General features: G+C 41.9%; 1 protein-coding gene across 1 annotated transcript in view; it reads right to left on the reverse strand.

The window, feature by feature from the left end:
• The window catches only part of NOX1 (NADPH oxidase 1), a gene marked incomplete at both ends in the record, with an annotated part of 376148 nt that overhangs the window by 112994 nt on the left and 249727 nt on the right, over nt 1-13427 (reverse strand). The gene's annotated exons all lie outside the window — the stretch shown is intronic.

Here is a 13427-nt window from a genome sequence, read left to right on the forward strand (position 1 = left end):
CCATTGTTTCTGCACACCAGTGTGGTAGCCAGTAAGTTCATCCATACCCACCGAGAGTCTCAGGAAGTTAGGTGTTGTCCACCTGAGCAAAGAAGAACAGAGACTCCATTTGTACTGAGATGCTCCTGACAAAGCTTAAGGATAAAATGACATGCACAACTGAAATTGAGCCTTAGACGAACAGGGTTACTTTAGAATCACACGTTTCTCTTTAAGGTTCTTGGGTATAAAGGGACTGGCAAAATAAATAAGAATGATGCTCTACTCAATCACTTTTGTTTTGTTTTGTTTTGTTTTGTTTTGTTACACCTCCAAAACCAGGTCTGTTTTAAATACCTAGCTACAGTCTGGTAAACCACATTGCTTTGCTAGCCTTTCAGAAACAGCAACTGCTGCCTCTTAACATATGTGTGGACCCCTCCTCCACTGCCCGGGTGCTGTGGCTGCCATCATGGTGGTCTCTTACAATTGTTATTTCACCTCCATCAGGAGCTCCATTTACTGAGCACTTTCTGGATACCAAGCACAGTGCTGCTTCCCATCTATTGTTATATTCTCAACCTTCCTGGGCACGTAGTACCCTTAGCATCATTCCCAGATGGAGATACTGTAAAAAGCAGAGCCAGGGATGGAATCCAAACCTGTGTAGCTAGAGCTACATTGGCAAAAAGAGCCACATGTGCCTTTCTTCAAATCCCTCTAAAAAGAGAAAACTATAGCCAGGAAATAATGCTGAGGTGCATTCATGTCTATGTGAGGAGAATCCAGTTAACCAGAAGTGTGCCAACAGTGCTAGCAGGCATAGTTGATTGAGCACTTCTGCTTTGTCAGATGCTGTGCTAACTCCTTTATATATATATATTATTGCCTTTTGTCTTCAGAAGCTTATGATGTCTGTTCTATTATCACCATCTCACAGAGGCAGAAAGTGATGTTCAAAGGAGTTACATAATTTGTCCCTGGGCACTAAGAAGTAGCAGAACCAGTTTTAAAACTGAAGCCCATGTCCACAGGGGCTGTAAAGATGACTCAGCAGATAAGAGGACTTGATGTGCAGGCGTAGGGACTTGAATTTACATCCCAGCACCCATGTAAAGCAAAGCAGGGTTGGAATATACATGCACCTGTAAGCCCAGCACTTTAAGAGGCAGACAGGAGGGCCACTGAGATTTGCTGACTGCTTGCATAGCTCAAGGTTCAGTGAGAGACTGTGTCAAGAAGAGTAATACAGAGCAGGGCTCCCTGCACCTTTCTCTGGCATCTATATATAAGAACACACACACACACACGTGCACAAGTATCACAGACAAATACACCACACTCTCACACACATATACATTCAGTCATAATTAATAAGCATAAAGCCCAACTCCATATCTCATGCTCCTAATTACCCTAAACTGCTTTGCCAATCAACTCATTATTTGATAGAAACCTTTAAACTAAAAACTTGTCTGAGAGACATTTGTTCCTCTCCTTCTCTTTGTTCAGCTCTAGCTGTCCTGGAACTCTCTATGTAGACCAGGCTGGCCTCAAACTCACATAGATGTCCCTGTCCTGGCCTCCCAGAATGCTGGGATTCAAGGTGTGTGGCACCAAGGCTGCTTTCTTATATCCAAAGGAACCACTTTAAAGGTCTTTGATGTGCTTGTAAGCTCAGCTAATTAGCTGTGGCACTGGAAAAGCACATTGCAGAACCTCTAGTCAGACCTTTGTTATACAGATGAAGAAAGAACTGCCTAGTATGGTGTGACCAGACACTGGAAGCCATGTTTCATAAATCCCCATCCTCTGAGTGTCTAAGCCTGCATCCTCCCTAGGCCATTTCAATCTTCTCGCTCTACCCTCTTTGCCTGTAAAGAGTTCTGGAGTCCAGCAGTTTCAGCCTGTGAAACAACAAATGCCTCCACTGAAGAAGTCTTAGCGCTGGGGCTGCATGGGGGTAGAGCACTTGCCTGGTGTGCACACAGTATCAGGCTTGCTTCTTAGCACAAAAGAGAAGAGTCTACTGCAATTCAATAAATAAACCATGCTTTCTTTCTTTGGTTGGTTTGGGTTGGGTTTTTGAGACAGGGTTCTTCTGACTTGGAACTTGATCTGTGGACCAGGCTGGCCTCCAACTCTGCGATTTGCCTTTTTTTGTCTACTGAGTCCTGGGATTAAAGGTGATAACACCAAGTTCTTTAAGAAAATTGACCATCTACACGTTTCCTCAAGGCATGTGTCTTTTTGGGCAAAAATGTGTTCTTAGCCATCAGAAAAAAGGTATATACAGTTAGTAAGTCTATGAACACAAGCAAGGTAGAGAAGGTCCAGGACCACCCAACTCAACTGTGGTGTCTTCCATCCATGAATTCATAGACATAGCTAGCAATGTTTCCATGGAGATTCTAAATCCAGTCAAGTTGACAATGATAATTAACTGTCACATCCTGTCAAAAATACTTTAAGCACATGGCCTTGGTCCACAATTCAAACTCCACATAGATGAGGTACTTAGTTCTTCCAAGGGAGATCTAGGATTCAGAACTACAGAATTGACTATGGATAGGTGTGGAGATCCCTTTGCTCTAAATGGTTTTCAGTTCTGTGCTCGTCCAGGCTCTGCTAATTATCCAGGACAGCATCACACAAAACTGGGCACGAGACTGTATGATTATAATCCTAACACTCTGGAGGGAAGGATAGGAAGATCAGAAGTTCAAGGTCATTTGTGGCTGCAGACCAAGTTTGATACCAGTCAGGCTACAAAACCTCCTATCAAAGCAACAACAACAAAGAACAAGGACATTGAAATTGAAGTGATGGTTTAGGGTAGGCTAACAAATCACTTCTTTTCCAGGCACTTGCTGCTGGAATAATATAATAATAAGATATAGCAAACACCATTTTCTTCAGGGGAATCCTACACACCAACTATTGTTCTTGTCCTGGAGATGTCAGTGACACCCAACTCCACAAACCTTTTAGCTTTCTCAGAAGACCAAATATTGAGATTTCTGCCTGAAAGAGGTATGAAGAGATAAAGCCATCACTCAACCTTTTAGAACTTGGAATGGTCCCTTCAGCTCACTACATTTTCGCAAATGTACCTAGAGCTGTGGCCACAGCATCCCTGCTCACTACAGTATCCCTCCAGCCATAATAACCCATCCCTTGCTCCTCTTCACGTTGCTCATACTTCAGATTCTTTAGGGGACACCAGTGGCACTATGATCCCAGGAGAGGGGGAATGCAGCAGATATTTTATGCTGTTCTTGTGTTAGGATCAGATCTGGGTCAGAGGTTGTGGAAGCTGAGAGTTTTATACTACAGCCTCTGCACCCAGGAGTCCGGCTCAGGTCCAGGCAGCCTGGGGAGGCTCTGCTGTGGAGTGGGTAGGCAGAGCAACATTAACAAAGCACCCAGACTGTGCTGTGTGCTGATGACTCAAACGTCCCACCAGATCCCACGCTCATGCCAGTTGCCACTTCCAGGAACTAAAATAAACCTTTAGTGCTAAGAGACAGCAGGCCTTTGGGTCTGTTCATGAAAATAAGCCCAGCTCGAAGAACCGGCATGCAATTTCACACAATGGAATGCCTCACAGCCATTAAGCATGCAATTATGTGCACTGCGGGGATGGGAAGAAGAATGGGAAATGATGTTAAGTGAAAACAACAGATGATGGAGAAAGCATGCTGATTGCAACTATGGAAAGCAGACTTTTGAGAGAGAGTACTTCTCTAAAGAGCTGAAGAAAGGAATGGGCACTATAATTCTCTTAGATCCCATGGCTTTTTCCAGAACACATTTTTTCTTACCTTTTTTTTTTTTTTTTTTTTTTTTTTTTTTTTTTTTTTGAGACAAGGCTTCACTTTCAGCCCTAGAACATATCCTTCTGCCTCCGGATGGGATAAAGCACATGTACCTGATGCTAGTCTCCCAAACATTTTGGGGGAGAAGGGGAATGTCCTGGCTCTGAGAGAAGGGAACCTCAATGAAGAAAATACCTCCACAGAGCTGAGTTGTAGGCAGGCCTGTAATGTATTTTCTGAATTAGAGACTGATGAGGGAGGGCCCAGCCCATTGCAGATGGTGCCATCCCTGGGCTGGTGGTCCTCAGTTCTATAAGAAAGCCGACTGAGCAAGCCACGGGGAGCAAGTCAGTAAGCAGCACCCCCTGTGGCCTCTGTATTAGCTCCTGCCTCCAAGTTCCAGCCCTGCTTTGGTTCCTGTCCTGAATTTCTTCAGTGATGGAGTATACCATGGAAGTGTAAGTCAAATAAATCCTTTTCTCCTCAACTTGAAATTGATCATGCGTGGTGTTTTATTGAAGCAATAGAAACCCTAATTAAGACAAAGGGTCTCATTATAGCTTAGGCTAGCCTTAAGCTCACTACATTGACAAAGATAACCTTGAACTTCTAACCCTCCTGTCTCTACTTCCCAACTGTTAGGATGAAAAGCATGTATTTCCATGCCTGTTTTATACAGTACTAGAGATGGAACCCAAGGCTTCCTGAATGCTAGACAGGCACCCTACTAACTGGGCTACACCTCTAGCCTAACAAGTTCTTAAAGAAAATTTTCATTCTTGTTATATGTGGTTCAGAGACACCTGCTTTTTAGCTTTCATAGTAGTAAACTCCACATGTGTTTTGATTCAGAATGTAGAGAACAGAATGCCACAGTGTAAAATTCCTCCCAAACCTCAAGCCATTCCATGACCAGAATCCATACATATCTGGGCCTCTGTTAAGTCAAGCTACTGTGCTTCGAAGCACAACCACTTACTCTGAAAGAAAGGAAACCCGCTCCCCTTTTTGGTAAACTGCCATCAGGAACTTATTTGTAAGACACTGCTATCTACCCGGTAGCTATCTTGTTACCTTGTCACATGTAGCACTTAGAATTAGTCCACACATCTTGGTATCAAGTTGAGTAAATTTTTCTCTCTGGATAATTTATAGACCTACCCCCCCGCAACCCCCCAGGACTAGCTTTCAGTCAACACTTGGTTTTGTTTACTTTAAAAAATATAAATGGGAGAGTTGTTTGAAGGAGGGTAGATTAAGACAGAGTTTTGCTATGTAGCCCAGGTTGAACTTGAACTACTTTTCCTCTCCTGTGCTTGGATAGCAGCTGTGTGCCAACGTGGCCAGCTGTTTATGTTGCTTTGTTTTGTTAACGCTGTATACTGAAATGGACTTTAGATTTACTGGAGTTGCCAATATTGTACCAAGAATTGATACATAGATAGCTCTAATGGTAGCCTCTTATCTACCTCCAGTACACTGACCCAAACTATATCGTATTATCATCCAATTAATGCAACAGTAGTTACTAAAGAGTTTTTTAAAAAGGAGTTATTCAGATTTCATCAGCCTTCCCCACTAATGCCTCTTTTCCATTCAGCACCTAATCCAAGATCATATATAGAACAGTGTTTAACCTTCCTCATCTCCGAAACAAGTTTCTCTTCGGAGGATAAAAAGGGGCAATGTAGTATATATTCTGAACAATATGGTGCTGCACTCTTGAATCCAAAAGGAAATGTCATCATATCTTTATGAAAGTTCTGAATCCAAAGGACCTCATCAGGGTTAGTGTCAAAAAAGAAAAGAAGGAGGAGGGACAGGAGAAAAAGAAGTCTTGCATTAGCACTTCTTATAACTGCACGAAAGGCTTTGACAAGTAGGTTATATTTATCAAGCAACATTATGAAGGTGACAACGTGAGAGGGATGGCCTTCCCTGTCTCTTTTGTCTGTTTCATTTCTACTCAAACTGCATTTTAAGTTTTCACTAGAAACTGTAATATTTAACCATAACATAAATGCTGAGAACCAAACACCCACACCAACGGGGAAGGGACTCTGCTATGTGTGGTTTTGTTTGCCTGAAATTAAGTACCAGCTTTCAATGGTTCAAGTCAACAATTTCTCTCAGCTTTATGGCAATTTTAATGACAAACATTTGGTAGAAAAAATATTTTGGATTTCGAGTTCAGATGTTTTCCCTAAGCTAGTGACATGTAGCCCAATGCACTCACAGGCAGCCATGCCATCGCAAAAGTGGACAGCTGCTACTCTATTGTGTACAATGGCTGCTAAGCTAGTGTGAGTAGGTCAGGTGGATTAAATGCATGTTTTTAGCTCATGATGGATGATAGAGACTCAGCATCTGTATGTACCACCATTATCCTTATTCCACAGGGAGAGGGATAGGAAACAGAGTTGAAGAGGTTAAGTAAGCTATCCATAGTCACAAGAGCTTATAAATGATACAGTCAGGATTCAAGACCAGGTCAGCCTGATTCCAAAGCTGCTCCTTTTAGCATGGCAAATTGCCTCGAAGCTCCTGTCACAGTTCAGGCACTGCTGAATGTTAGGTGTATGGTACTCAGTTTCTATAGGCCAGTGGGCAGCAACTAACTACTAGGCAGCTAAGCACAACACAGCCCCATCTTTATTCCTTTCCTTTTATTTTATTTTTACACTCAAGATTTTATTCCCCTCCTAGTCCACCCTCCTACTGTTCCACATCCCATACCTCCCCCACCCTGTCTCCACAAAGAATCCCCACCCCATCCATTCCATCAGACCTCTAAACTCCCTGGGGCCTCAGTCTCTTAAGGGTTAAGTGTATCTTCTCTGACTGAACCCAGGCCTCTGATGTATAAGTGTTGGGATCCTCATATCAGCTGGTGTGTGCTGCCTGGTTGGTGATCCAGTGTCTGAGAGATCTCAGGTTGATTGCTGGTCCTCTTACAGGGTTGTCATCCTCCACAGGGGTCAGTAGTTTCTGTTGGTTGGTTGGTTGGATACAAATATCTGCATCTGACTCTTTCAGCTGATTGTTGGGTCTTTCAGAAGGCAGTCATGATAGGTGCCTTTTGTGAGCTCTCCATAGCTTCAATAATAGTGTCAGGCCTTGGGGCCTCCCCTTGAGCTGGATCACCTTTTGGGCCTACACAGCCCCATCTTGATCTCAAACATTCTTTGGCTTGGTTACAACCAAAGAAAGTTAGGAAATACAAATAGCAACTACCACCAGACACAGCAGTGTTCACCTATAATCCCAGGACCTGGAATCTAGAAGCAAGAAGACCACCGAAAGTCCAAGGCTAGCCTGATCTCCATAGCTAGTTCCAGGCAAGCCAGAGCTACATAGTAAGACTCTAAACCAAAAATTCCAGAACACATATTTTAAACCAGTATCTTGCAATATTACATTTTTCTTCAGGTCTTCAGAGTAAAGACCACTGTCCTCTAAATATTTTGAGAGGAATAGTGATAGACAGGCTTTTAAAATATGATGTAATATGGCTTGAGGTCAGGGATGGTGGTGATTCCTCCGGAAGTTTTTTTTTTTTTTTTTTTTTTTTTTTTTTTTTTTTTTGAGAACAGTTTTTGCTATCCTCGGCTTTTTATTATTCCAAATGAATTTGCAAATTGCTCTTTCTAACTCTACGGAGACTTTAGTTGGAATTTTGAGGGGGATTGCATTGAATCTTTAGGCAAGATGGCCATTTTTACAGTGTTGATTCTTCCAATCCACGAGTGTGGGAGATCTTTCCATCTTCTCAGATCTTCTTCAATTTCCTTCTTCAGGGACTTGAAGTTCTTGTCATACAGATCCTTCACTTGCTTGGTTAGGGTCACCCCAAGGAATTTTATGTTCTTTGTGACTACTGTGAACGGTGTTGATTCTCTAATTTCTTTCTCAGCCTGTTTATCCTTTGAGTAGAGGAAGGTTACTGATTTGTACAAGTTACTGCAAAGTATTGGTACAGAACAGGTAGACCAGTGGAATAGAATTGAAGACCCAGAAATTAACCCACACACTTATGGTCACTTTGACAAAGGAGCTAAAAACATTCAATGGAAAAAGGAAAGCCTCTTCAACAAATGGTGCTGCTTCAACTGGCAGAAAGCATCCAGAAGAATACAAATCGATCCCTTCTTATCTCCTTGTACAAGCTCAAGTCCAAGTGGATCAAAGACTGCCACACAAAACCAAGTAAACTGAAACTAATAGAACAGAAAGTAGGGAAGAGCTTAGAAGACACGGGCACAGGAAAAATTTTCCTGAACAGAACACCAATGCTCTAAGATCAACAATTGACAAATGGGACCTCATGAAATTGCAAAGCTTCTGTAAGGCAAAGGACACTGTCAAAAAGACAAAAGAGCACCAGATTGTGAAAGGATCTTTTCCAATTCTACATCTGATAGAGAGCTAGAATCCGACATACACAAATAACTCAAGAAGTTAGACTCTAAGGAATCAAATAATCCTATTTAAAAATGGGGTACAGAGCTAAACAAAGAATTCTCAACTGAAGAATATCAAATGGCTGAGAAGCATCTAAAGAAATGTTCGACATCTCTAGTCATCAGGGAAATGTAAATCAAAACAACCCTAAGATTCCATCTCACACCAGTCAGAATAGCTAAGATCAAAACTCAGGTGATAGCAGATGCTGGCAAGGATGTGGAGAAAGAGGAACACTTCTCCACTGTTGGTAGGATTGTAAACTGGTACAACCACTCTAGAAATCAGTCTGGGGGTTCCTCAGAAAATTGGACATAGTACTACCTGAGAACCCAGCTATACCACTCCTGGGCTTATACCCAAAAGACACTCCAACATCTAACAAGGACACATGCTCCACCATGTTCATTGCAGCCTTATTTATAATAGTCAGAAGCTGGAAAGAACCCAGATGTCCTTCAACAGAGGAATGGATACAGAAAGTGTGGTACATTTACACAATGGAGTACTACTCAGCTATTAAAAACAATGACTTCATGAAATTCCTAGGCAAATGGATGGAACTTGAAGCTATCATCCTGAGTGAGGTAACCCACTCACAAAAGAACACACTTATGTACTCACTTATAAGAGGATACTAACCCAAAAAGCTCTGAACTCAAGAAACAATTCACAGAACTTATGAAGCTCAAAGAGAAGAAAGGCCAGATGGAGAAAAGATCATCCAGAGACTGCCTCACCTGGGGATCCATCCATATGCAGCTACCAAACACAAGCACTATTACTGATGCCAAGTAGTGCTTCCTGGCAGTAACCTGATATGATGCCTCCTCAGAGGCTCTGCTAGAGCCATACTGATATGGAGTAGGATGCTTCTAGTTAACCCTGGGACTGAACATGAGTACCCCAATGAAGGAGCTAGAGAAAGAACTGAAGGAACTGAAAGGGTCTGCAACCCCATGGGAAGAACAAAATAGTTAACTGACCAAACCCACCACTGCTCCCAGGGACTAAAACAGCAACCAATGAGTTCCCATGGAGAGACCCATGGCCCCAGGTGCATATGCAGCAGAGGACAGCATTTTCTCACATCAATGGGAGGAGATGCCTTTGGTCCAGTGAAGGCTCATTTTCCCAGTGTAGGGGAATGTCAAGATGCTGAGGTGGGAGATGGTTAGGAGAGGGAGCAACTTCATGGAGGCAATGGGAGGGGGGTGAGATTGTGGGAAAAGGATGACATATGAAATGTAAATGCACAGAATATCCAATTTTAAAAAAAGAAATGAATAAGCAGATAGCATCATATTTACAAAATGGAATTATCTTCAATATTAATAATACTATATATATATATATATATATATATATATATATATATATATATATATATATATATATATATGTAACATCATCCTATAACTTAACAGTCAAAAATAAACAACTCAGTTACAATGGGCAAATAACCTGAATGTTCTACTTTTTAGTAAAAGAAACACATGTGAAAATAAAATAAGATGTATTTATTTCATGTGTATGAATGTTTTGCCTGGGTATATGTGTATCACAGGCATATCTGGTGTCCACAGAGGTCAAAGGAGGGTCAGATACTCTGGACCCAGAGGTACAGATTGTTGTATGCTATCATGTGAGCATGCACTTGGAACAGAACCCAGCCCCTCTGCAAAAGTAACAAGTGTTGTTCACTGCTGATCCATTTCTCTCTCACCCTACAGATGGGCTTGGGGACATTTTTAATACTTTTTCCTCCATTGTGTGGCTTGTGGCCAGGTGTTGATGACGTCATCCAGCTGGGTTACTCTGAGGAAAATTAATGAGAAATACAGTATGGAAATATCTATGGTAATGGGATAGAATCTGCTGAGGAAAAATGTATATGTCTCAAAAATAATAGTTATATTTCATTTCAAGTGCCCCCTTGAATTTGGACGAATTGGCAAGTTCTAAGAGAGGTGCTAAAGGTTCACAACTGCACTTTTGTGGACAAGGCATCCTAAATTATATTCCTAAGAAAAATAACTAATGATACTAGGAGTTATAAATTGTAATTTGATCCTAAGGGTGAAGGGTTAAAGGACTTAAATCTCAGCAAATGACAATTGCTTTCTTGTCCTTTGTGAAGACAACCAAGCATATGAAATACTCAAAGCCCTGTGGTTTTTGGTCCTGGGCACACACTGTAACCTTCAAAATCTATGTGGTACTTCTAGAGACTACAACACATTTTTTCCATTTTTTTTTCTAGACAAGGTTTCTTTGTGTAGCCCTGGCTGTCTTGGAACTCACTTTGTAGACCAGAATGGCCTCAAACTCAGAGATCCATTTGCCTCTGCCTCCCAAGTTCTGGGATTACAGGCATGTGCCACCATCTGCTTTCCAGACTATTACAATTTAATTATTCAGGATGTGGCCTAAGGCTTGGAAGTTTGAAAAAAAAAAAAAAAAAAAAAAAAAAAAAAAAAAAACCTCCCTAGAGAAGTTTAAGATACAGACAGGAATGGGGACTGTTGCCATAAGCCAATTGTGGCTGCCCATCAGAGTCACTTTGGACATCTGTTAAAAATTCAGATGGCTCAAAAAAAAATTCAGATGGCTCATTCATATAGTTGGAGAGATGGCTCAGCTGTTAAAGGTTAGGCTCACAAACAAAACAATAAAAAAAAATTCAGATATTTGGACCATACCCTACACTAATTAAATCGGAACATCTGCTTCAAATCCATGACTTATGTTGAGATTTGGCCACTATGCCTCACTCTAAGTGACCCCATATTATATAAAACAGTAGCTTTTGCACACTGTGCACTGTCCTAGGTGACTCCATTTTAAGGTGGATTACAACTCTATTTTGAGGGAAAGGGTGACTAACCCTTGAGTAGATCCAGAAATGATCAGGCAACAACCATTCAGCACATACTGATAAATGACATATTCTTTTGAATAGAAACGAATCCATCTTATACATTTACTGGGGTGGAATAAAACTGCAGGGGCATATTAAAATCACATCAAGGAAATGAGGCTCAGGCACTTACTAAACACAGCAACCAAGGACAGGCTGTACCTCCATCACCTGGAGCCCATACACTGAAGGACACCTAACACTGTGATAGATTCTACACCAGCCATCCTATCACCTGATACCTACTGTGTGCATGCCACAGACCAAGGACTCCTTGACTTGATTCCTTACCATTAATGAAGCCTATTCAACTTCCTGTCCATCTACCTGTTTGCCCATCTGGGCCTGAGCCTAAACCACCATTTCCTCCTCCACCCAGTTCTGCCTTTTACCCTCACAGTTGTACACTGTAGTTGTGCTCCAAAACTTGACTTGCACAGCTCCCTCCCTTGATTGATGAGGGTTGGTTCACTGTCTTGTCAATACAAACTCTCCTGGGCCCATTTCTGAAGCCTCTTGAACTCTGCTGCAGCCCCTTTAACTTGTATTCATTCTGTAAGGCACACACATAGACAGAGCTGTATTGATGCATCGATTGTGTTCTGTGTGCTATGAGAGTGAATGAGGTTGGAATAAAAGAACTTGCATTCACCTCGCCCAGGCTTTCACTTCCAAGCTAGGAAGATTTTTGTGACAAATTGCCATTGAAACTGCTAAACCGTGTGAATTCATTCAATAGATTCTGACATGGTGGAATACGGAACAAATGTGCTCCTCGACATTTCTGGTATAGTGCAGTCACAGCAAGCTAGGAGATTTTCAAAAGCATCACAGGAGGGCCATCAAGATGCCTCTGTGGGTAAAGGTGCTTGCTGCCAAACCTGGCCACCCAGAATTTACATGGTAGAAGGAGAAAACTGACTTGTACAAGTTGTCCTCTGACCTTCTACATGCAAGATGTGACAGGAGGACACACATGCATTTAACTGATACAATTAAAGCACCACAGGGGATTAGAATGTGCAGATAAGCCTGAGACCTCTGTGGTTGCTAAACCTCCAAAACTGGCAGAAGAGCAATGGCAAAAGCAGACAGTAGTGGCTCACACCTGCAATTCCAACTCACACCTGCAATTCCAACTCACACCTGCAATTTTAACTCACACCTGCAATTCCAACTCACACCTGCAATTCCAACTCACACCTGTAATTCCAACTCACACCTGCAATTCCGGTGCTACAGAAATTGAGGCAGGAGAACTATTTTGAGTCCCACATTAACCAGGGCTACATAGCAAGACTCTGTCTCTAACAAACTACAACCAAAAAGGAGCCAGGGAAAAGTGGGCACTAGCACTTGGTAGCATCTTTAACTTCTTATGTTCATGTATGAATTCAGGGGGTATGTGAGTGGAGTTCAAGACAATGCCTTGCTGGAGTCGGTTCTCTAATTCCATCATGTGGATTCTGGGAATTGAAGTCATCGATTGTCTGCTTTGGCAGCAAGTGCCTTTATCTGCAGAACTATCTTGCCTGCCTTCAGCAACTCTAAAATGAAACTTCTCAGCAGGCAGTTCTGCAAGACTGGAAGCAGACTGAGGATGAATCCTTAAACAATTGTTTTACTTTAAGATGAAAGTGACCTCACGTTTCCCCATGAGTGTATGAGAGAGTTAATTTTATGGCTCATTTAGAATCACTATCCACTAATGGTATGAAACACTATTTCCTCCATACCTACTGCCTTGGTTTGTTTCTGACTGATGTGGTAAAGGCCTTGACTGGAAGAAGCAACTTGGGGAGGAAAGTTTATTTTAGCTTATAGTCAGAGGAAGCCAAGGCAGGACCTGAAGCAGAACCCACAGAGAACTGGCTTGCTCCTGTGCTTGTTCACGTTGCTTTATTATACAACCCGGGACCACCTGCAGGAATAGTGCCACCCACAACAGGCTGAACTGCCCACAATCCTCATCAATCAAGAAAATGCCCCAGAGAGACATGCACACAGATCAATTTGATGAATGGAATTAAATAATGGTCCCCTTTTCTTCACAACTCTTAATTTGTGTCAAGGTGACAAAAAGAAAACAAACCAAAACCCAAAACAAACAACCCCAAACCAAAACCTTATCAGAACATCACCAAAATAATTGTATCAGACATGCAAAATTAAGTGCTTTACAGGGAGAAAAGTCACTATTTACAGCTCTTGGGTGGTTCTAGTGAGGAAGAGTATCTTCGAACTGATGT

The sequence above is a fragment of the Micromys minutus genome (assembly GCF_963924665.1).
Source record: "Micromys minutus genome assembly, chromosome: X".
NCBI classification, from domain to species: domain Eukaryota; kingdom Metazoa; phylum Chordata; class Mammalia; order Rodentia; family Muridae; genus Micromys; species Micromys minutus.